General features: G+C 60.2%; 1 protein-coding gene across 3 annotated transcripts in view; it reads right to left on the bottom strand.

Annotated features, from left to right (window-relative positions):
* The window catches only part of TSPAN18 (tetraspanin 18), a 167416-nt gene extending 149687 nt beyond the window's left edge, over positions 1–17729 (bottom strand). Inside the window, exon 1 of one of the 3 annotated variants that reach the window (XM_051852548.2) lies at positions 17711–17729. The gene's annotated coding sequence lies outside the window, so the exon portion shown is untranslated. Of the gene's footprint in view, positions 1–16949; positions 17259–17710 lie in introns of those variants that run through there. The other 2 variants (XM_051852540.2, XM_051852555.2) reach the window with 2 other exon arrangements.
* Between the last annotated feature and the right edge of the window lie 4300 nt (positions 17730–22029).

Raw genomic sequence — 22029 nt, forward strand, 5'->3', positions numbered from 1 at the left:
ACCAGGCGCCAGCTGTCCTAGAAGGCAAAGCAGATGCGTGCCTGCGGAGGAGGGCCTGGCGTTGCAACTGCTAGGCTCGGCCGCAGGAGGCTTCGGTCACTGCCTCCTCGGACGCCATCAGTTCTGGGGGGGGCCCCGCCCTCTGCTGAGAGCCAGGCAGGGTGCACAGGCCTGGGCCAGGGAGGAGGGCACTGCCAGCAAAGGAGGGGCTGGGTCTGCACAGCTACCCCCAGGATCCAGTCTTCCCTCCTCCCACAGGAGCGAGGAGGTAGCACCAGGCGGCCTGGGGGAAGTGGACCTGTGAATCTGCACTGGGCATCCACGCCCACCAGGCGGCGCGCTGCGCTTTTCCTAATCGCTATCTCAACCTAACCCTGAAGCGGTCTCTCCTGGGGGGCAAACGGGGGCTCTGAGACGAAACCGCTCACCCAGGGGTGCCACGTGGCACAGCGGTGAAGTCGCTGCTGGGAACACCGGCAGCCCGGAACGGAGCTGGTTCATCTCCTGGTTCCTCTTAGGATCCAGCTTCCTGCTACAGCGCACCCGGAACACAGCAGGTGATGGCTCAGGCACCTGCCTCCCTGCTACTCACTCGGGAGCCGTCCCCAGCAGTCACGGGCACTTGGGGAGTGAATGAAGTCTCCAGCTGTTGGAAGATCTTCCTGCCTCTCTCTCTCTCTCTCTCACTTGATCTACAGTCACATGACACATGCCCTTTCACACGTGATGGCTTTTTAAAGATTTATTTATGTATTTATTTGAAAGGCACAGTTACAGAGAGAGAGAGAGAGAGAGAGTTCTTCCATTGGCTGGTTCACTCCCCAGCACTCTGTACAACAGCCAGAGCTGGGCCAAACCAAAGCCAGGAGCCAGGAACTTCATCCAAGACTCCCACATGCGTGCAGGAGCCCAAGTACTTGGGCCATCTCTCACTGCTTTCCCAGGAGCATTAGTAGGGAGCTGGAGCAGAAGTGGAGCAGCAGATGGAAGACCTCTCTCTCTCTCTCTCTGTCCTCTCTCTAACTTTGCCTTTCCTATAAAATAATCTTTTAAAAAGTTCCTTGAGAGGCAGAGGGACAGACAAAAAGCTCTCGTCTGCTGGTTCACTCCCCGAATGTCTGCAATGGCCTGGGCTGAGCTGGGCTGGGCTGGGCTGGGCTGGGGCAGAAGCTGGGGGCCAGGAGCTCAAATCCAGGTCCCCTGTGCGGGTGGCAGGAACTCACTGCCACACTGCTGCCTCCCAGGGTCTGCATTCGTAGACAGGCAGAATTGGGAGCCCGAGCAGGACGGGAAACCAGGCACCCTGATGCGGAACCTGGTGTCTTAATCGAGTGCCTTCCCTGCGGGGCCAATGCCCACGCGGTGTGCACGGCACCAAACACGGGAGCGCCGTGGGGCTGGCCATGGGCCACCGTGCCGCATCCTGCTCCCGTCCGTGCCTTTCACTCACGGGACATGTCCTTGTGACTCATGGCGTCTCACACATTCACGCAGCCCCGCCAGGCGAGGGCTGGCTCCCTGCGAGGTGCTGACGAAGGGATGAGGGCTGAGCGGGTGGCCAGGGACTGCCCCGTGTGCTTCTCTCCAGGATGAGGTCACGTGAACACCAGCCGAGCAGCCTCTTCCAAACACCCGCACTCAGCAACACACAAGGGCACCCCCGTGGGCCCAGCCAGGTCTCCTGAGCAAGGGAGACTGAAATCCAGTCCAGCTGAGAGCCATCGCCGGAGGTCACGGAGGGAGCAAAGCCAAAGCACCCAGGTGCCTGACTCTACCCAGTACCCTCCCCCTGCCCCCTCCCCTAACCCCGACAGACATCAATAATTCATCCCGGCACTCCTTCTGCTGAGCCTGGATAAACCAACCTCAGGAACCTTTCAGCTGGGCGCGACACAGACTCTACCAATCGATCAGAGAGGGAAAGCATTTGCAACCCAGGTATTACCACATCATGCTCCTTTCTTAATCAGTTCGGCTCTCCCGGTCCTTTTGTTCTAATGGAAGCAGAGAGAGATCCAAACTCAAGCCTGGCCCCTTTCTTCGGCTTCTTTGCTCCTACTCCCCCAGAAAGCTGGCTAAGAAAGCAATCCCTCTCTGCCCTCTTACGTCATTGTTTATGTGTTTGTTTCTCATTCCTTTCCCAGGTTCTCCTACTGGCACTTGGGCCCAGAGAGGGCTAGCGTCTCACTTGAGGTCACCCAGCTCTGCTGGAACCTGACCATCCACCTCCCACCCTCTCCAACCCTAGGCTCTTTCTCCCTACCTCACGGGGTCTCTTGCAGCCCATTAGGAAGCCCCGGGGAAGCCAGAAAGTGGCCGTGACCTCATCCTTCTCAAGCAGGCACATGGGTTGCACTTCTTCCTTGCTCAGCAGTAACCAGTGCAGACAGAGCCCAGCTAGCACAGGGACAAGACCGCAGCCCAGGGAGGCGGGGGCCAGGGCCAGCCAGCTCCTTGGTGTGCTGTCCTCCTCCCTCATGCTAAGAGAAATTGCAAACAATCTCAAATACAACTCTGGAGGCCACTTTCAGCCACAAGGCTTCAGCATGGTCCTGGGGCTGTGTCACAGCGGTGGTCCCCCCACCCACCCAGCCAACTCCAGCTCTGGGGCAGGGGAGGCCCTGGAGGCAGAGGCAGGACTGGCAATGCAGCTGCGGGGCTTGGCAACCTTCCGCTGCTCCCATGGGTGCAAGGGGCAAAGGCCCCAGGGGCAATCAGGCTGTGGCAAATTCCCTGTCCCCAGGGAGGCCCCAGCAGCCCCAGCCTCCCACCTACCCAGCCACCTGCACCACAGCAGCGCCACACAGAAGGAGAAGGAAACAGCAGGACTGAACAGACGGAGAGCGAGCGGCCGGCCCGGAACACATCTACCATGGCCTCAGCGCTAACCACTGCACCACACGGCTCTTTCCAGGACCCAGCGGGCAAGGCCTGGCCGAATCCTGCTGCTCCTCACCCCAGAGACCCTGCTGTCCTCTGCCTTCAGGTCACACGGATTCCCAACAGGACCTCTGGGGACACGCTAAGGCGCAGGCTCAGGGCAGAACCCCTCCCTGTGGGATTCCTTCTGGGGGGTAAAGTGTCACTCCTGTTAGCCCCTGCTCACTGACAGGTGGGGCAGCTGAGGCCGATCCACCCACTCCCCTGAGAGATGATTTGGAGACGGCTCCGAGGCAAGGGCACCCCTGAGGCTCAGGGTTCAGGCAGGTGTCAGGTCCCCTGCACCAGGCAGGGAGACCCTGGACCCAACCAAGACCCCCAAGGGAAGATCCCCCACCACCTGCTGTGAGAGCTAGCAAATTCCTCGGTACCTCAGTCTTCCATTCTGTAAAATGTATGCAAAAGTCTCATCCCCACAGCCTTGCTGAGTATCCAATGAAATACAACGTACGCAGGTCCAGTGTGCGCAGGGAAAACTGTCCCCTGGAGAAGGGACAGGGAGCGGAGGGGCAGGCAGGGGTGAGGAAGGACTGCTGTGCCTGCACAGGGCCGGGCACTTTGGTCCTGGGTTTGCTGTGTCCTTTTTCCAGGTGAACAAACTGAGGCTCCAGTGGGCTGGACACCTTGGTAAAGGCACACAGCGTGGGGAGGGGCAGAGGCAGGACTTGAACCCAGACCTGTGGGACTTTGGAGCTGGAATTCGGCCCCCTGGCTTGCAAGCCCCCTTCAAACCTCAGGCTGCCTCCCTGCTGGCTGCTGCTCCGTTTCTGTCCTAGCCGTTTCTCACTAGTGGACGCGCAAGATCTGCCGTGGGCGAGGCCATCAAACGTTACTGCTACCATTACTATTTTTCCAAAAAGATTCCATCAATGAGGCCTTCTTTCTTCACACACTACACACGCACACACACATACACACACACACACACACACACCACTCCTTAAACAGGCTTGAATAAACCTTTGTGAGTGGTTGGGATACTTTGAAACAAAAACACCCCATTATTTAAATTTGATTACATAGCAACCACCTTTTACAAAGAATACTTTTACTAGAGCTCATTGGAGAGCAATTCATCAGAGGTTTTCTCCCTCTAAGCTACTTTGAGAAGAAGAAATTAGCAAATGAAAGGGCGGCGCCTGGGGTTGTCCTCTGGATTTATTTAAACACCACCCCATGGCCAGCCAGCAACACAGCAGCGCTTCCTGCGAGATTTCCTCGGGTGATGGGAGGCTCAGGGCCACGCACCTGGAGACTGAGAGTTAGGGCAGACCCCGGGGGCTCTAGAGCTGGCAGCCGGCCTGGGTTAGACCCCGGGGCTCCAGAGCTGGCAGCCGGCCTGGAGAACCCACTGCCCACTCCCTGCTGCAGATAAGATACCAGATGCCCCAGGAGACATGCGGGATTGTTAGACGAGCCTGGACTCCCAGTGCCTGGACTCCCAGTCCAGTGCTCCTCCCCATGTCACTGGGGAACAGTTTTCAAATTTTCCTTTTTATATATGTGAATGCAGAGAAGCAGAGAGAGGGACAGAGATCCCCTACTTGCTGGTTCCTGGGCCAGGCTGAAGCCACAAGCCCAGAACTCCATCCAGGTCTCCCACGCAGGTAGCAGAGATACAATTATTTGAAGCATCACCTGCTGGCGCCCAGGGTGAGCATCAGGAAGCGGCTGGACCTGGAAGGGGAGTCCGGACTCGAATGCAGGCGCTCCGGTGCAGGACATGGGTGTCCCACACGGCAGCACAGCCACTGCACCCAACACTGCCCCCAGCTCAGTTAGGTCCCGGCTGTGGCCCAACTCCCCAGTTGCATCATAATCACACCACCAGGCCTGCTGGATCTGCTGCAGACCCCCGGCCTCTGAGCTCACTCTCTCACCACCCCCACGCTCCCAAGGGTCTCCAGGTGCAGAGGGAGAGACAGCTGCACCTGTAGCCCTAGCATGAGCCCCTGAGCAGGGCCAAGGCCGTGACACCTCCCCAGCTCCCGGCTGGGTCCTGCCCACTGTTTGCCTTGGCTGTAAGGGCTGTTTTCCCAGCAAAAAGCTTCTAGAAAGGAAAATCAAACACCATAAAGCCCTTTGATCCACCAAGCTCCCCTACCCCGCCTCCAGCACCCACGAGGAAGGCAGAAATCATCCTCTAGGCTGACCCCTGGCCCCTGCCCAGACCCCTCCTAGCCCCAGGCCCTGGGCCCTGTGATGGCAAATGGACAAGATGATGCTTGTGCGGGCCCCGCGGGGATGGGCAGGGGGAGGAGCCCAGAGAGGCCCAACAACCGTGGGCGAGGACACAGCCACCAGGCAGGCTGCTCGCTGCCACACTGCTCTCGGCACACTGTGGGCTTCTGGGGTGTCGGGAAGGCCCATGGGTGGGAATGCCCGTATCACGGCTATCCACGCAGGACAATGTGGCCAGGCACGCATCACGCTGCGTGGGCTGGGCCTCTCCACATCCCACGATCCACCCAGAAGAGCCCCTGTCAGGGCTAGCATTGTGGCAGAGCGGGTTACGCCGCCAGCTGCAACACCAATTTCCCATATTGGAGCACCTGTTCCGGGTCTGGCCGCTCTGTTTCCCAACCCAGCTCCCTGCTAATGTGCCTGGGAAGGCAGCGGGAGGTGGCCCCAGTCCTTGGACTCTTGCTTCCAATGTGGGAGACCCAGATGTAGTTCCTGGCTTTGGGCTGACTCAGGGCAGGCATTATGGGCATTTGGGGAATGAACCAGTGGACAGCAGATCTTTCTCTGTCTCTCCCTCTCTGACACTCTAAAATAAATGAGTCTTCACTCTGGGAGCCCCACCTCCAGGACCCCCTCCAGGCTCTCAGGGATAGCCCTGGGGCAGCCCCCAGCCAGCTTAGACAGGAGCTGGTGAACAGACCGCTGTGTGCCCGCAACGCTTGAAGGAATGACCGGGAGGCGTGCAGCACAGTCACGGGTCCCCTGGGAGGTGCAGGGACCAGGGGTCTCCTCCTCTCCCAGCCCACTCACTCCTCCTCATGTAGAAACCATCCCCACCCAGATCCAGGCTCAGGGCTGCGGCTGGAGTCACCCAACTCAAAGATGGAGAAGGGGACAGGTGCCGACACTGAACAAGGGAAGAGAGGCAGGCTAAGGCGTGCAGTGGCCCCTCGCTGTCCACAAGCGCCCAGTGGAGTCGGGCTTGCTGTGACTGGGTCCCTAGGGAACATGGCCGCACTGAATACCGTGTCACAGTGACTCGCAGGGCGGGTTCCGGTTCACCGTGCTGGGTGAGGAATCTGCAGAGCAGGGTGCGGGTGATGTGCAAACACACACCGAAGAGATTCCAGTAACTGTGGATGTTGCTATCTGCAGGGGTCCCCCAGCCACAGAGCAGCGGGGACGACTATGGCACGCCTGGGACCCCACCAGGTACTTAAAACAAAGGGTGTGTGCCCAGGGATGTGCGCATTCACAGAGAGAATCCTGCAGCAGAGACCTGGCGCTGGCAGCATGGGAGCTGGGGGCTCGGGGCTCGGGGCTCGGGGGCTGGTGGCAGACTGGCAGTGACCTCCCACTGTCCAAGCCTTTGTTCTGTTTTTATATTCTCTTATGGGTTTAATTTTTTAAAAATTATTTTTTTTAATTTGAAAGTCAGTTACAGAGAGAAGAGAGAGCTTCCATCCACTGGTTTACTCCCCAGATGGTTGCAAAGGCCAGCGCTAGGCCAGCTGAAGCCAGGAGCCAGGAGCTTCTTCCGGGTCTCCCATAAGGGTGCAGGGACCCAAGGACTTGGGCCATCTTCTACTGCTTCCCCAGGCCATTAGCAGAGAGCTGGATTGGAAGTGGAGCAGCTGGGACTCGAACCAGCACCCATATAGGATGCCAGCATTGCAGGAGATGGCTTTACCCACTACGCCACAGCACCGGCTCCTTTTTTCCTAAGCCATTCATCAGTAAAACCTGACTGTCTGCAAGGAGCTGGTAGATCCTGAAGTTCTTTTTGAAAAGTGAACTTGGAAGAGGGAGACCCTCCTGGATTGAGAAGCCCCTTACTTCCGGGGACCTGCGGTTTCCCACCCACCGCACTGTGGCCTCAGCCCCTCCAGTTCCCCCACAGGTCTGACACTGCCATTGAACAAACGGCTGCAGCTAGGAGGGGACCAAGGGCCAGGGGAGAGGCGGCTGAGACCCCTGGATCCCAATTTCCTCCCCTCCCTGGCTGAGCTACAAACCAGGGCTCCCCCAGGGGACACCCAGGGCTCCCCTGGCCAGGGGAGCATTGCTAGGAGACAGCATCTAGAGGCAGGGTGGGGGCTGCAGGTCCAGACCACCTGGTTTGCCTCTGCACACCCCTGCTGACAGCTGTGTGACCCTGCACAAGCGACTTAACCCCTCTGTGCTCTGGTTTCGCAGGCTGTGGATTATCACAGTACTGGATCGCAAAGCACAGCTGGCTGGGTTCTGTTCCCCCAAGTTCATGTTGAAGTCCCAACGCCCAGTACTGTGACTGGGTTTGGAGAAGTGATTACGATAACATGAGGTCTCCGGGGTGAGCCCTGATCTCACTGAGCCCCTAATCCCGGACACACAGGACACACAGGAGACTCCCGGGGAAGCAGCGTGTGAGGGTGTGGCAAGGCGGCGGCAGCTCCAAGCCAAGGAGAGAGGGCTCAGAAGAAAGCAGGCCGGCCAGCACCGCGAAGCTGGACGCCCCGCCTCCACAACTGGGAGGCAACGAGCTGGACAGGAACTCATGCGTGGAACCCTGACAACAACTCATCCAGAAGGCATTATTTTGAGTCCCATTTTACAGATGGGAAAAATGAGGTGCAGAGAGGTTGAGCAACTTGCCCAAGGTTGCAGCGCAGGGAAAGGGGTAAAGCTGGGCCTTGAAGCAGGTGGGCTCTGCAGGCCTGGGTGTCAGCCCCTCCTCCAGCCGGCGAGCTCAGACTTGCGAGAACCTGGCACTCAGCAAGGGCTGGCTACAGGTTAACTCTGATCGGTACTCAAAGCAACCTGAAGAAAAAATAAAATAAAATAAAGAGCGACTGCAGAGGCAGCAATGCAGGGAAACCAGGAGAATTTCTCAGGTACCATCTGAGCAGCCGCCAGGTGCCGGGGCCTGTGCCAGGTGCCTGGGACACAGGGACGAGCAGCCAGACTCGGTCCCTGCCTAGAATGTGTGAGATGGATGCTGAACAACCACACAAAGTCAGCAATCACCAAACGGTGACAAAACGCCATGCGAGAGAGGCTGACGGAGCAATTAAGAGCCAACAGAGGGGGAATCTGGCTCACTCAGGAATCAAGGAGGGCTTCCTGGAGGAAGTGACACAGGGGCTGAAATCCAAAGGATGAAGGAGGACTCAGGTAACTAATGAGGAGGGAAAAGGTAGTCTCGGGGGAGGAAGCGCATGAAATGACCTGTGGGGTGGGGACAAGAGACAGAGGGAGCCTGGGCGGGGCGGGGCGGGACAGAGGCTGTGTCAAGGCCTTTGAGACACGAGGGAGGATGGATGAAGGGCTTCCAGCCCCAGGGCTCCCACGATCACCTTACACAGCAGACGCCTTCCCGAGCCAAGTGTGTACAGTGGACTTCTGCTAATCCAATCGTGTCTCTAAGGCAGCAGGGCGCAGTGGGAATCCGAGAGTTCATCTGTCTCTAAATTGCATAAGGACTCTGAGACAGCTGGCACTCCCCCAGACCCGGCCTGCCTCAAGTGAGCTCGCACCTGCCAGGCAGGAACCTGAGACAAGCGCCGGCCTTTCCAGGGTGTGTGGGGGCCGCCACGCCGCTCCCCAGGGGCAGCCCCATATTCTCGAGGTGGCTCCCCACTGGCCCATTGCACCTCCCTGCTTGCAGGGACCACAATCTGCAGGGCCCCTTCCTCAGCTTCCCCCCATCCTCCCCATGGGCAGGCGCTCTCCGCCCCCAGCCCTGAGCATCCTCATGGCGTCCACAGTTCCCTTCGGTCTTGGTTGCCATGGTAACCCCAGTGGGCTCCACATCAGAGGGGCTTACAGGTAGAGGCCTCTGTGCACAGTGAGGAACAGGTGGTCCCCAGGAATCATTCATTCACTCCAGCACGTGGACCCCGGACATCTGTTCACCCCAGGCATTGCGCTCCACCCTACAAGTTCTAGTTCCGTGGGGAACAAAGCAGACTCAACTCCACGTCCTTTCTAGGGAGGGAAACAGAAGACCGGGAAGACATGTGAAATAGTTCTAACATCCAGCGGGCACTGGTGGCGGCCAGCCTCCAGCCTGGCGGACACGATCGTGCCTTTTCATCTTCTTCTATCTTCGAAAACCCTCATGAATGATCAGCCAGGTGCGAGGAGGCGATGGGACAAGGACCCCACAGGAGGCTGTGCTCAGAAACCGCCTCCCCAGGCCTCGATGTCAGCTGCTGCACCCTGCCACACACACAGATGCCCCGTCATGTCCCTGGGGTCAGGAGCCCCACCTGCAAAAGTCACAGGGATTTGGGGGCCACAGGTAAGCCGGGATACATGAGCAATTCCTCCCAGGTGATTCCCCTGACCTGACAGCAGATGGAGCCGCAGACGACAATGACAGAGAGGCCCCTTTCGCTCCATCGGCTCCAATGGTGACTTCCAGAAGACGCCCGTCTCCGACAGGCTGTAATCCAGAAATGCTGATGTTGCCAGAGCCCAGACAGAGGAGAGCACTCAGCACCTTCCCGGCCGTGGGAGGGGGGTGCGGATACACAACCACGGCTGGCAAGGGCTGGGCTGTTGACAAAGAGGGCTGTGGCACGGACACTCACCTCCTCGTGGACTCTTGCCTCCTCTGAGCTCATCAATAGGCTACAAGGTGGGCACAAATGCCCACACTCCTCTTGGCAGTAAGACTGAAACCCACAGAGAATAATTCACCTGTCACTGGCTGGCTGGCTGAACCGTTGGACAAATGTGGGGATACCCCAAACTCCTCGGCCCTGGTTATAGGACAGAGCAATGATATGATCTGTCCATTATGGGGTGAATCATGCCCCCCAACAAGACCACTGAAGTCCAACCTGGGCGGATGCCTGGGTGCAGGGTCTCACTGGGAAATGGGGTCTTTGTAGAGAGGGTCAAGTTCAGATGAGCTCCTTAGGGTGGGCCCGGATCCAGCACCATTGGTGTGCTTATCAGCAGACAGACAGACGCACGGGGTGAATGCTTTGTCACAGGGAGGCAGAGAGGGACAGACAGAATGCCGTCTGTCTACAAGCCACAGAATGCCAAGGGCTGCCAGTAGGCGAGGCAGAGGAAAGGAGAATCCTCCTGGAGACCACAGTCCAATCCACACGGCGACCGCCGGCTCTCGCATCCAGAGCCACCAGCAGAGGTGGCCGCTTTTTAAGCGCTGCCTGTGGCCTGTGCCACACCAACCAGTCGCCCCACTGTGTTCCACATGGGACGGCTGCAGAGCTGAGGTGTGTCTGAGGGACCCCACGGTGCCCGAGCCCCAGGCAAAGCTGGCCTGGGTCCCCTGTGATGCTGTTAACAGAAGCCAGTGGCCAGCACACCTCCTTGTGTCTCCAAGGCACCTGCAGGGGAGTGCCACTTTCTTCAGTGCCCAGGGACAAGTGTCTACCACGCCTGGGTGGGAACACATTACCTTGGAACCCCACCTCAGGGAGCCACCCTCTTCCCAGCGTCCAGTCCACCCAGCCAGCCTGTGGGCTCCACTGCGGGAAGCATTTCCGTTAGGGTTGGCGAAGCGCCTGATTCCCTGATTCCAGTGAGCCAATGAGCAGTGAGCGCACTGGGCCGGCCCTGCTGGAGGAAGCCCTAAATGTCAGGCAACAGGTGGTGGGGGGCTGCTCCCCCAGGAGGCTCTGCGCACTTGGCCAGTGACAGCGCTCAGCAATCTGTCCCAGCAGGAGACGTGGCAACGTGGGGGCGGGGTGGGTGGCAGGGAGCCGCTCCCAGCAGCACCCCCAAGCCTCATGCACACAGTGGTGGTTAGGCACGAGAAGAGGGGCCCAAATCCAAGGGCCAGGCTCCAGATTTTCTCCTTCTGGATAGCAACCATATTGGCTCAATGGGAGAGCCCAGCCTGAGGTGCCCGGGGATGGGAGCCGGGCGTCAGAGCAGGTGCATAGGGCTGCCGCTCCCCAGGGGCCATTCTCTAGCTAAGGGCGGCTCTTTCTGCTCACTCAGGTGGGATGGATGTGCAAGCATGCTGACGCCTGCCGTGTGCCGGGGGCTTCGGCCAGCTCCATAGCTTCCCTGGGTGCTTCCCAGTTTGCAGAGAAAACTGAGGCCAGTTCGGGACTTGAATGGGAGAAAATAAGAGGAGTCAGGAGTTGAGCCTGGGCCTGGCCGTCCTACTGCCCCCAGAGAAACAGGGCTGGAAATCCTGGTGAAAGCCCCTCCCACTGCCTGCCCCAATCCTGCAGGAGGCGAACAGCCAGCAGGGACCAGAGAAGCAGGGAGCGTGCCCAGAGCTTGAATGCACACAGCGACGCCCAAAGCAGTGGATGCCCAGAGTCACAGCGTCTCTCCCCTCCTGCCCTGCCTTCTCCCTCAGCCTCCCCCGCCCCTCACCTTGCACACACAGAGGCCCAACATCCAGGCCCCACACCATGAGGGGATGGCAGGAGAAGCCAGGAGCAGCAGTAGGTTCTGGAAGATGCAGGAAGGAGTCCTGGAAAAAGTTCTCGAAGCAGTAAATTTGGGTAAACCTAAGGTCACAGGAGCGCTGGACTTGAAAAGCAAGGGCTCGGCTTAGTGTGCACGCTGTGGATCCGCTAGCCAACCCTGCGGCCTCTGTGGGCCTCCCCTTCCCCCCAGCATATTCTAGGCACAGCGGGGTCTGCTCGGAATTCATGGCCATACACACAGTCGGCAATCCACAAAGAGCCACACGGCGCTGGCGCTGTGGTGCAGCGGCTTCAGCCACTGCTTGCCACACCAGCATCCTGTGTCACAGCGCTAGTTCAGGTCCTCTGCTTCCCAGACAGCTAATGCACCTGCGGACCTGCCACCCACATGGGAGACCCGCATGGAGTTCCTGGCTCATGGGTTCAGCCTGGCTCAGCCCGGGCTGTTGCGGCCATTTGGGGAGTGAACCAGAAGATGGAAGACTCTCTCTCTCTCTCTCTCTCTCTCTCTCTGCCTTTCAAATAAATAAATCTATTTTAAAAAAATAAAACAAGAGCAGCACACACCAGGGAAAGAAACTTCGTGTTTGAGAACCAGGGCTATGCTCTAAGCTTTGAAGGCGTCACTTCCGTTACTCCCCACGAGCCCCGACAGGTAACAGTAAATGCTGAGGGTAAGTGCCCACCCCTGGCATTCCCAGCCACCCCTGGGCAGCTTCTGATCGATGCCCTGGGGCTGTCGGGATGTGCGCCCCTCCCACTGCCACAGTGACTATGAACATGAACGTGGCTTTCCCATGCCCTCTTCCCTTCTATAGCTCCCTCAGATGTCACACACTCCCATCGTGCAGTGACACGGACGCCTGGGCCCCTGTGATACTGTGTGGAGCAGAGCCACATGCTGGACAAGAACTATACCTGCCGCATTACAGCGCTGAGACTGGGGGTCGTCGGCCGTGGCAGCTGGTGCCACTTAGCGCCACGGTATTAAGGATGCTACTCTGATTTTCACAGATACATAAGGCAGGGCTGAGTCTCACTGTGGGCTTCCCCAGGCCTTTGAGGCTCGTGGGGGCTTTGGATGCATGAAGAACCGTTATCTGCTGGCTCAGAGCACAGGCTGGAGGGGCAGGGCCACCCGGGTTCAACGCTCAGCCCCACCACTCACTCTCTCAGTTCTTCTGTCAAACGGGGCCAGTATCTGAGCCACGCTGTGGGCAGAGACATTGTCCTGTGGCCAGCCAAGGGCACACACTCCCACGACACCGCTCTGGGTGGCGCAGAGCAGTCTTCTGCCTGGAAGGACAGGATCCGGCACCCGGGCAGTCTGGCGTGCCCCCTCCCAAACCACCAGAGGCGGTCGTCCCAACCAAGTCCCCCTGCAGCAGGCCTGGGGCACGGCGCGGGGGTGTGGGGCCAGCAGACAGAACGCAGAGCCACAGAGCAGTTGGCGCATTTGGAGTCCCCAGCGTCTCCTGGAGAGACTGCCTCTGATTGGGGCAAGTCTGGGAGGGGCTGATCAGCTTAAACTCATTATCTGCACATATGGTCTCCGTACAGTGGTGAAGAGTGGGACGCAAAGGGTGGAGGAGGAAGAGCAAACCCCAGCTGATGAAAAATTAGCCCCCCAGAGCCAGAACCCAGGGTCTTCCCAGGGCCGTCCCACTGGGCTTCCTGCCGTGGGGGACAGGGCTCCCCTGTGGGCAATCCTGAGACCCCAGGAGTCCCTCGAGGAGGCAGGGAGAGGAAGAAAAGACGGAAGAAGCGGCTCGCCCACCCTTGCCTTCCCACACCCACAGACACAAGCCCAGATTATCGGGAAAGACCAAAGCTTATGCCTCCCAGGTGACACTGACTGGAACACTGATGATAATTGCGAAAACAGTGACCGCTCATGGAGCACTCAGGATGTACCAGGTCCTGTGCTGATCTCATTGGCAACTCACAACAATCTGATGCAGTGATACTAGACCCATTCTACAGACCAGGACACTGAGGCCCTGGAGCTTAAATGGCCTGAGGTCCCACAACTGAGAAGCAGGAGGAAGCCTGCATTGGAACCCAGGCAGTCTAACCACCGTGTCAGGCTGCCTCTACAGAGAAACAGGAAAACAGGCTCCGAGCAGGGTGACAGTTACATGTGGACCGGGGCTAGAACACAAGCCTCCTGACTCCTGTTTCAGCCGCCCTCCCACTCCATCCTGGTCCACACACACACACACACACAAATGCACACACCCACACACACACACACACACTCACATGTGCACTCACGAGTGCGACCAGGGAACGTGTTTCTGCTCTTCTCCTAGTTGCCTAATGCACTAATTCAGCCAGCAGGCTCGGATGCACGGCGGGCTAGGCTGATGCGCGGTAGCCAGTTGTAGGCACCGGGGCTCAGCATTGCACCCCCCCTCTCATTTCCAAAAGCCTCACAGCCTGCCCCCTCTCCCTTGGATGGCACGCCGCTGTGCTCCAAGGGGCCAGCCACCCGGTGGCAGGAGGAGCCCAAGCTGGCACGTTTGCCCATCGGGTGTCATCTGCTCCGTGGGACAACGTGCCGGCTTCCAAGTCCCCTCCCTTCGCTGCGGCCCAGTTGAGCAGGAACAAATGTTCCTGATTTCCCTTCTCCGTACGTAGCTGGTGAAATGGGCCAGGAGAGCAGCCCTCTGCAAAGGGAGGGGTCCCCGAAACACGCGGCCCCGCCGCAGACACTTGGCGCTCCCAGGGGAAGAGCGGGGGCTGGCCGGGAATCCAACTCGAGGCAACTCACATGGGGCTCTGAGCGGGACCCTCTCTGTCCCAAACCGCCCAGCTTTCTGTCTGTCCAGGAGCTGGGCTCTGAGTCTGATGGCGGTGGGCAGAGAGGGGCAAGACAGACCGGAGAGGCTGAGCACGGGTGCGACCCGGGTTTGACTTGCAACCTCTCGGGCCAACTCCACAGGCTGCAAAGGCAAGCTCAAGGGTAGAAGTGACTTGCCTGAGGCCACACCGATGGCCCAGAGCAGCGGGAGTTCCAATCTGCTATTCCCCCACAGCAAGACCCCCGGAATCGCCTGCAAACCTGGCGTGTCCAGCTCCTGTCCTGCAGCCACTATTTCCAAGCTGCCGTGGAAGTTTATTAAGTGCAGGGGGTACTTCCTGGAGTCCCCCAAAAGTGTCCTGAGCCCAGCTCCAGATTAATTTCTGCTGCTAGTAAGTGGAGGCTGGAGCCTTCACGGCTGCCGTTGGTCACTTACATGGATCTGGACAGGGGCGAGCAGCAAGCAGAGTGCCCGAGACGTGACATTCGCAGAACGGGAGCCCTTGGTGTTTGCCTGGGAGGTGGGTGTCCGAATCCATGCATGAACCCACGCACGACAGGGAGATCCAACCACAGCCCTCAGCAGCCCAAAAGGGCCACAACGGTGTCTTCAATGTGTGAGATGGGTGGGGTGTGGGTTGGGGGTGCAGAGCAGGGACAGAACCAGAAGGTGCCAGCCTTTGGGGCATGGCTCCCACGAAGGTTCCCAGGGCAGGGCAGGCTTCCCAAGGCACAAAAACAAGAGTCACTGAAAGCAAAACAAAACCCAGCCCTCCTTTTGTTTTCTGGCCCCCTGGAATGTCTTAAAGACAAATCCAGAGACAACAGCCTCTCCACCCTTTCCTCTCTCCGCTCTCTCCTCCTCCTCTTCCACTCAAACACCACGCCGAGCCTTCTCCCTGGCAACTGGGCCCCAGAGCTCCCCACTGAAATATCTATTTGGTGGGTCGCCCTGGAGGTGGGAACTGTCCCTCCCGTCTGGGGAGTACCCCATTCCCATCACCTCTGGGTGAGCACCTGTTAGCCAAGAGCAGGTAAGAACTCCCCAGGCCACCTGCTTTGATCTGCTCATCTGTGCAGCATCTGGGTGCAGGTGCGCAGTGGAGGGAGGGAGGGAGGGAGAGAGGGAGGGAGAAAGATGGGGCCCCAGGGCTGCCAGTGTCCCTTCAGTGTCCCACAACCCCACACATGCCAAAGAAGGCGACAGTGTTCAGAGATGCCACCGGCCGCTGTGCTTTCCAAGGCACCCAGGGGTTCTGAGCACCCCGGCCCAGCACCCAGGGGCTTGCAGCAGGTTCCCACCAATCAGTAGAAGCAGGGGAGCTGGGTGCAGGGAGCCCTTGGCCATCCAGGGATTCCACCCTTCCGCCTGGACCCAACTAGTACTCCGGAACCCTCACACTGTCCTCTGCCGACCTGCACCCAGGGAGAGGCGGGAGAGGTGTGGGTGGCCCCCAGGACTCCCTCCTGCCCACGCCCGGAGAGGGGGCCAGAGCCGGAGAACAAGGGTGCAACTTGTACAGAACCTGTGCGCGCTGCCACCTGGGGTTCAGCAACTCCAAGTCATCCCCAAAGTGAGTTCCCCAGCCCGCTCTCTCCACGCCAGGTCGCTGTTAGTGTCAAGGGTCTCTCTGGTTCCTCTGGGGGGTGAATTCTTTACGCACCCACTTAGCCCCAGTCTCCCGGGCAAAGTCAGCCGGTGTCCGGAAGGCTGCCCAGCACGCGGCGCGCGGCCACCCGGGACACGGCAGGGCGGCCCGCGACGGGGAGGGGGACGCGAGCGCCGAGGTCCGTGGTCCCCGTGACCTCCCGGTTTCCGTGCAGTCGGCTTCTCTGGGAGCGGGGAGCCGGGAGCCGGGAGCCGGGAGCCGGGAGCCGGGAGCTAGGGCTCGCCTTCCCGGGCGCGCTAGGGCCGGAGAAGGACGCCCCCTGGCGGGATCCCATTGCTCTCCAGCCAGCCGAGACCCCGAGCCGACGCGAACCCACCCCAGCCAGTCAGCTCTCCCGGCGGACGCCCCCCAAATCCGCCCCGGCCCTAGCTCCGGAGCCACCCAGCACCACCACCGAGGCTCCACGTCCCCAAACCGCACACACCTTGCAGCGCATAAGCGGCGCGCGGGAAGAAAGCGTGGCTCCCCCAGCTCGGCTCGCCCCGCCCCACCCCGCTGCCAGGGACCCCGGAGGCAGCAGCGTGCGCTCCCCGGACCCTATCCCCGCTCCGGGTCCCCAGGCCCCACCCGTGCTCCTGCAGGGTGGCGGGGCGCGCAGCCCCTCCCTCGGGCACAGCGCCCGACCTGGAGACCACACCTGCCACCCCACACAGTTTTCTGGGCGCCTCCACTGGCCCCGCACGGCGCTCAGCGCCCACCCGCGTTGCACCTGTCTGGGCTAAGGCCCCCGCCCGCGGGCGACTCGGGGCACGGGTGGAGCGAGAGCGTCTCCCCTGCCCCACTCCCCCACGCTAGTTTGAGTGGAACTTGGATCCCTGGGACCCCCCCCCCCATACCCCCACGGCCCCACCGGCTCCAGCGCTTTCCCCGGGGAGCGCGCGCGGGGTCTTCAGGTCCCCGGGGGCGCCACGGCGGAGCGCACGGCGGGCCCGGAGGTGCGCAGCCCCCTACCTTCCAGCGGCGGCGGCGGCGGCGGGACCCCGCGCCAACTCCTGCGGGCGGCCGCGGGGGAAACTTTCCCGGGGCGGGCGGAGCGGCGCGTCCGCAACTTGCTCGGCTCGGGCTGCCTTCCCGGCGGCGGCGACGCGGCCGGGGATCCCGCGGCACAGGCGGCCCAGCTCGCTCGGGGCTCGGGGCTCGGGGCTCGGGGCTCGGGGCTCGGGGCTCGGGCCCGGGCTGGGGCCAGGGCTCGCGCGGCCTCGTGCGGCTCCGCGCTGGATCGCTCGGCGCTGCGTCCGCCCCGCAGCCTGGAGCCGCCGCGACGCCGGCGGCAGCTGGAGCCGCCCGCCCGCCCGCCGGCCCCACCTCCCCGCCGCTCCGTCCCTCCCTCCCCTCGCTCCCTCCCCTCCCCAAACCTCCGCCCCTCCGGGCTCCAGCAGCCGCCGCTGCCGCCGCCGCCGCCGCTGCCGTGGCGTCTCCTCCGCGGGCTGCCCCTCGCCTCCTGCCTGCCGCCGGCTCCGCCTTCGCCCCGCGCCCAGGCCTCGCTCGGGGTGGGGGAGGAGGAGTCCCCCGAGACCACCCTCTGCCCCTCCACACCCGACCACCTCCCCACTCTTCTCCTGGCCCTTGCTTCGCCTGGAGTCGGAAGATCGGCTGGGCGAGGGCGGAGAGCGGCTTGCTGGCCCCCGAGTGGGATCTGGAAGAGCCGGCACGGCAGAGCGGGGGCGGGGGCCTGCGACCCCTGGCTGGGCTGCCCGCGGCGCTGCAAGTACCTCCGCGGACAGTCGGAGCTCCTGCAGGCAGGGACTGACCCCAGACCAGCGACGACGCCTTCATTCCGAGGGCCCGGGCTGTGTCTCCCACCGCTGCGTCTTGGGGGGTGTGGGGGCTGTCTTGTCTTCTTTGTGTTACTGCCGCGGCCACACCCCCTCCCCAGCCCGAGACACTGGGCTTCCCGGGGACATTTCACTTCTGGGAAGTAGTGGCCCAGCCCTAACCCAGACAAAACAGCGAGTCAGAACAGACCGCCCCCAGGGATTGCGCCTGGCGACCCCCGCGGAAGAGAGGGGGCTCAGGGTGCCCGCTCCTCTTCCCTCGGCAACTCCGAGTCCCAACGCTCAAGCCTCCGCACCCATTCCCTGTGGGCCTGAGCGCTCATAGCACACAGGGGTTCTGTGGGCAGCCCCTTGGGCCCGCTGATTCTCACTAGGGAGTGAGTGACTGATGCGGGCTGAAGAGGCTCCTGTCTTGGAAGTGCTGGTTAGTGATGTCAGGCCACGGAGCCGAGTTTCCAGCGGCCGGAAGTTGCTGCTTTTCCGTGCCTACATTCCAGGAAACAGATTCCTTCCTGCAAGGACTTGGGGGGATGCCTGGGTCGTCTTAGGAACCCTCACTGAGACACAGGGGACGTGGAGAGAGGCTGGGAGAGAAAGGCCTGGGTCCCCAGGTTTTCAGGGTGCCCACCGTGAGCAGCGTTTGTGTCTAGTAGCGGAATTCTTGTAAAGTAAGGACAGGGACCAGGGGGTCCACTCTCTGCGGCCGGCCGTTTGAGAGCTGATCCCGCCCACCACCGACCCCCTGCCGGAGCTCCCGGAAGGGCCCTCTGCCTAGGCCTCCGTGGATGCCAGGACCCAGCAAGCTTAAGGAGGAAAGAGCATGATCCTGGTGAGGGTGCTGGCGGCTGGAGGCTGAGGTCAGACAAAGCCAGAGGAAGGAAGGGAGGGAGGGAGGCGCTGGGGGGGGGGGGGTGTCCGGAGGTTGTTAGCGCTGGAGGCGCGAATGGAGGCGCTGGGAACTCACAGGCCAGGCTGGGAGGCTCACTCCTGCTCAGCCCTTGGCCACCTGCCTGCCTCCACGGAGGGGGCACCAGGCAGGGCCCCCTTCTCTAAATCAACTCTTATCTTATTTAAATGAGCTTGCTCTTTTAAAAAAAAAAAAAGAGATATGTTATATCATGACCATAAATGGAAACTCAGTATCACATTACTATAAATAGCAAGTAACCATAAAAATAAATGCAATGAAAATAAAACGGTGTTATTAAATTCTAGCGATGTATCTTTAACCACAATAAAAAACATTCCAGCGAGATCCTGCTACCCTAGGAAGGCGAAGAAGGCGCTGAGACCTGGGCCCCACTCTCTGGAAGGGACGCATCAGCCAGGGCCAAAAAGGGGTGCTGAAGACTCAGCCACGGGCTTGTGGACAAGGGTGGGGAGAGAACTGCCAAAGACCCCTACACCCACCGAGGGACCCCCACACCCAAGGGAAACCCACACCCACCAAGAGATCCTACACACCCATCAAGGGACCCCCCATACCCACCAAGGCACCCCCACATCCACCAAGGGACCCCCACATCCACCAAGGGACCCCCACACCCACTGAGGGATCCCACATACACCAAGGGACCCCCACACCCACCAAGAGACCCCCACACACACCAAGGCACCCCTACATGCATCAAGAAACTCCCCACACCCACCAAGAGACTCCCACACCCTCTGATGGACCCCTCACACCCTCTGAGGGACCCCCACACCCACCAAGGGACCCCCACACCCACTGAAGGGTCCCCACACCTGCTGCTTGCCGAGTCAGTCGGGGGAGACGTCTGGTGTCCATGGTGGAGAATCACGATTCCGTGTGTACTGTGCAGCAGTACTCCCAGAGCTGAGTCCTTCACAGAAGGCGGCAGCTCCTGGCAGCGAAGGAAGTGCCACCCTCTCACTCGGTGATGAGAAGCTGATCTCTCCTCTGACCTCAGTGTTTCCACCTGTACAATGGGTCATGGGCAGATGGGCCATAGCCTGCCTTTGGCTATTCTGTAATGAAAGCAAGAAAGGAAGCACAAGGCTGGGAAAGGGACAGAGGGCTGGGGCTGGGGACGCGGAGCTGGGAAGGCCAGGCCTGAGCACTGGAATCCGGGTTGGCAAAAACCCGGAAGTGGCCTGGGGCCTGGCCCAGAAGGTTCTAGACTCCCCCTTCCAGAAGGCAGCTGGTGGGTAATTCACTGTAATTCACTGCCGCTTACAGATGTTGAAACCGAGGTGAAAACAGACGAGAACGCCACCAGGGGTGGAGAGCTGGCGTCTGACTCGTGTCACCTGGCCCCTGCTCTTGGAGACGTACAAGCCATGGCGGCTCTCAGGTTCTGGAAAAAAAGTCAGAGTTGGCCTGCAAGCCCCAGATGTGCCAGAGGTGGCTGGGGCTCAGACCCCCCCCCCCAAAGGTCACAGCATCTGTACACGGGCATGCTGGGAGCAAACCCAGCCTAGGAGCCAGCAGACATGGATTCCAGCCCTGGACATCATCTCCCTTCCCTTCCTGGCTCCCTGGGCCTCGGCGCCCCCATCTGCAAAATGAGGCATTCAGACAAGATAGGCAGATGGAGCCCAGAAGCCCTGCTCCCGGGATATTAAGGAGCAGGGCAAGGGAGAGATGTGTGATGGTGTCTCACAGAAGATTTTCGGGAACCCTGCCCTGCCCTTAAAGGGTTGAAACCACCACTGGCAGGCATGGCCTCTGGCCCGTGACGGTAACTCCACGCGTGATTAGACCGTGAGCCCCCCAGGGCTGGCGCCCTGCCTCGTTCGGCTCTGAGACTCTGGGGCTGGTTCTGAGGATTTCATTGACTTCTCGCGTGCCCGTCACTCACACTCCCAGACGCTTTCCCAGGTGGGCAGTGTGGGGGCTGGCGTGTGGCCTGACCCATGTGTAGGGAGCCCTTTGAGGCGCTCTCTGCCCACATTGGGTTCGAGTCCCAGCTCTGCTCCTGGCTCCGGCTTCCTGCTAAAGTGCACCCTGGGAGGCGGCTGGGATGAGTGGTGTAATTGGGTTCCCGCACCCAGGTGGGAGACCCGGCTTGTGTTCCTGGCAGCGGGAGCACTTGGGGATGAGCCAATAGATGGGCGCACTCCTTGCCCTTGCTCTCTGCATCCCTTGTTCCCTGAAATGCATAAAAAAGAAATTAAAATAGGCATTGTCACCGTCCCCCCTCCCCCCATTGTTGGGTGGCAGGGTCAAGAAAGCGCCTGGCACCTGGCAAACGCTCCAGGAAGCTGAGCGTGGCGCACGGCCGCCTAGGTGACCCTGGAGGGGCACCCCGCCGCCCCCCCAAGGCGTGTTGACCTCCCAACCCAGCGTTCCCAAGGCAGTGTGCATTTGAAACGTGTAATCATTGCCCTGATTTTTTTTCTGAATTGTCTCCTTTTATATGTAATTTGCAATCATTTCCCAAAAAATGACAGTTCATTAAATGTACAACTGAGAGTGATTAAATTTGTTTATCTTTGCAATGACTTTCATAGAAATAGATTCACAAACCCTAGGAGCAGCCTTTGGGGGTTTGAAGGATATGGTCTTGACCCTTCCGCGCCGGAAGGATGGCAGACCCCCGCAGTTTCTCCCCTTGCCCCCTGCAGCTGCCCCGGGGCCACAGCACAGCTAACCACCCCCTGCGATGCAGCTGCCCAGAGCTGCAGGGAAGAGGTGGTGTCCACACACACACATGCACACACCACACACTGTACACTGCACACACCACACACTCCACACACTGCACACTCCATACACACCACATACACAGCACACACACCACATACACATATCACATATACACACATTGCACACACACCATGCACCACACACCACATACACATCACACACTGCACACACTACACATACCACATACCCATCACTCATAGCACACACCACACACACATTCCACATACATACACACACTCACACACATTGCACACACCACACACACATAGCACCCATCACACACTCCACACACCACATACACACCACACACACACTGTGAACACACACACACACTGCACACACCGTGCACACATCCCCACCACACACACACTGCACACGCTGCTCACCCTGGAGGAGAGGGGACAGAGTTTGGGTACTTCTGCTGGAAGGGCCCCGGGTTCCTGAGCCCCCCGGGGTGCCTTGCAGCTCCATGGGGACAGCAAAGCCGTGCTGCCCTGGGAGGAGCTGCAGGACCCCCCCCCCCCCGCCCACCTGCAGGTCTTAAATGAGCGTGACACAGGCTCCCATGGGGGCACCAGTACCCGCT

This window comes from Oryctolagus cuniculus, chromosome 1 (genome assembly GCF_964237555.1).
Source record: "Oryctolagus cuniculus chromosome 1, mOryCun1.1, whole genome shotgun sequence".
NCBI lineage: Eukaryota > Metazoa > Chordata > Mammalia > Lagomorpha > Leporidae > Oryctolagus > Oryctolagus cuniculus.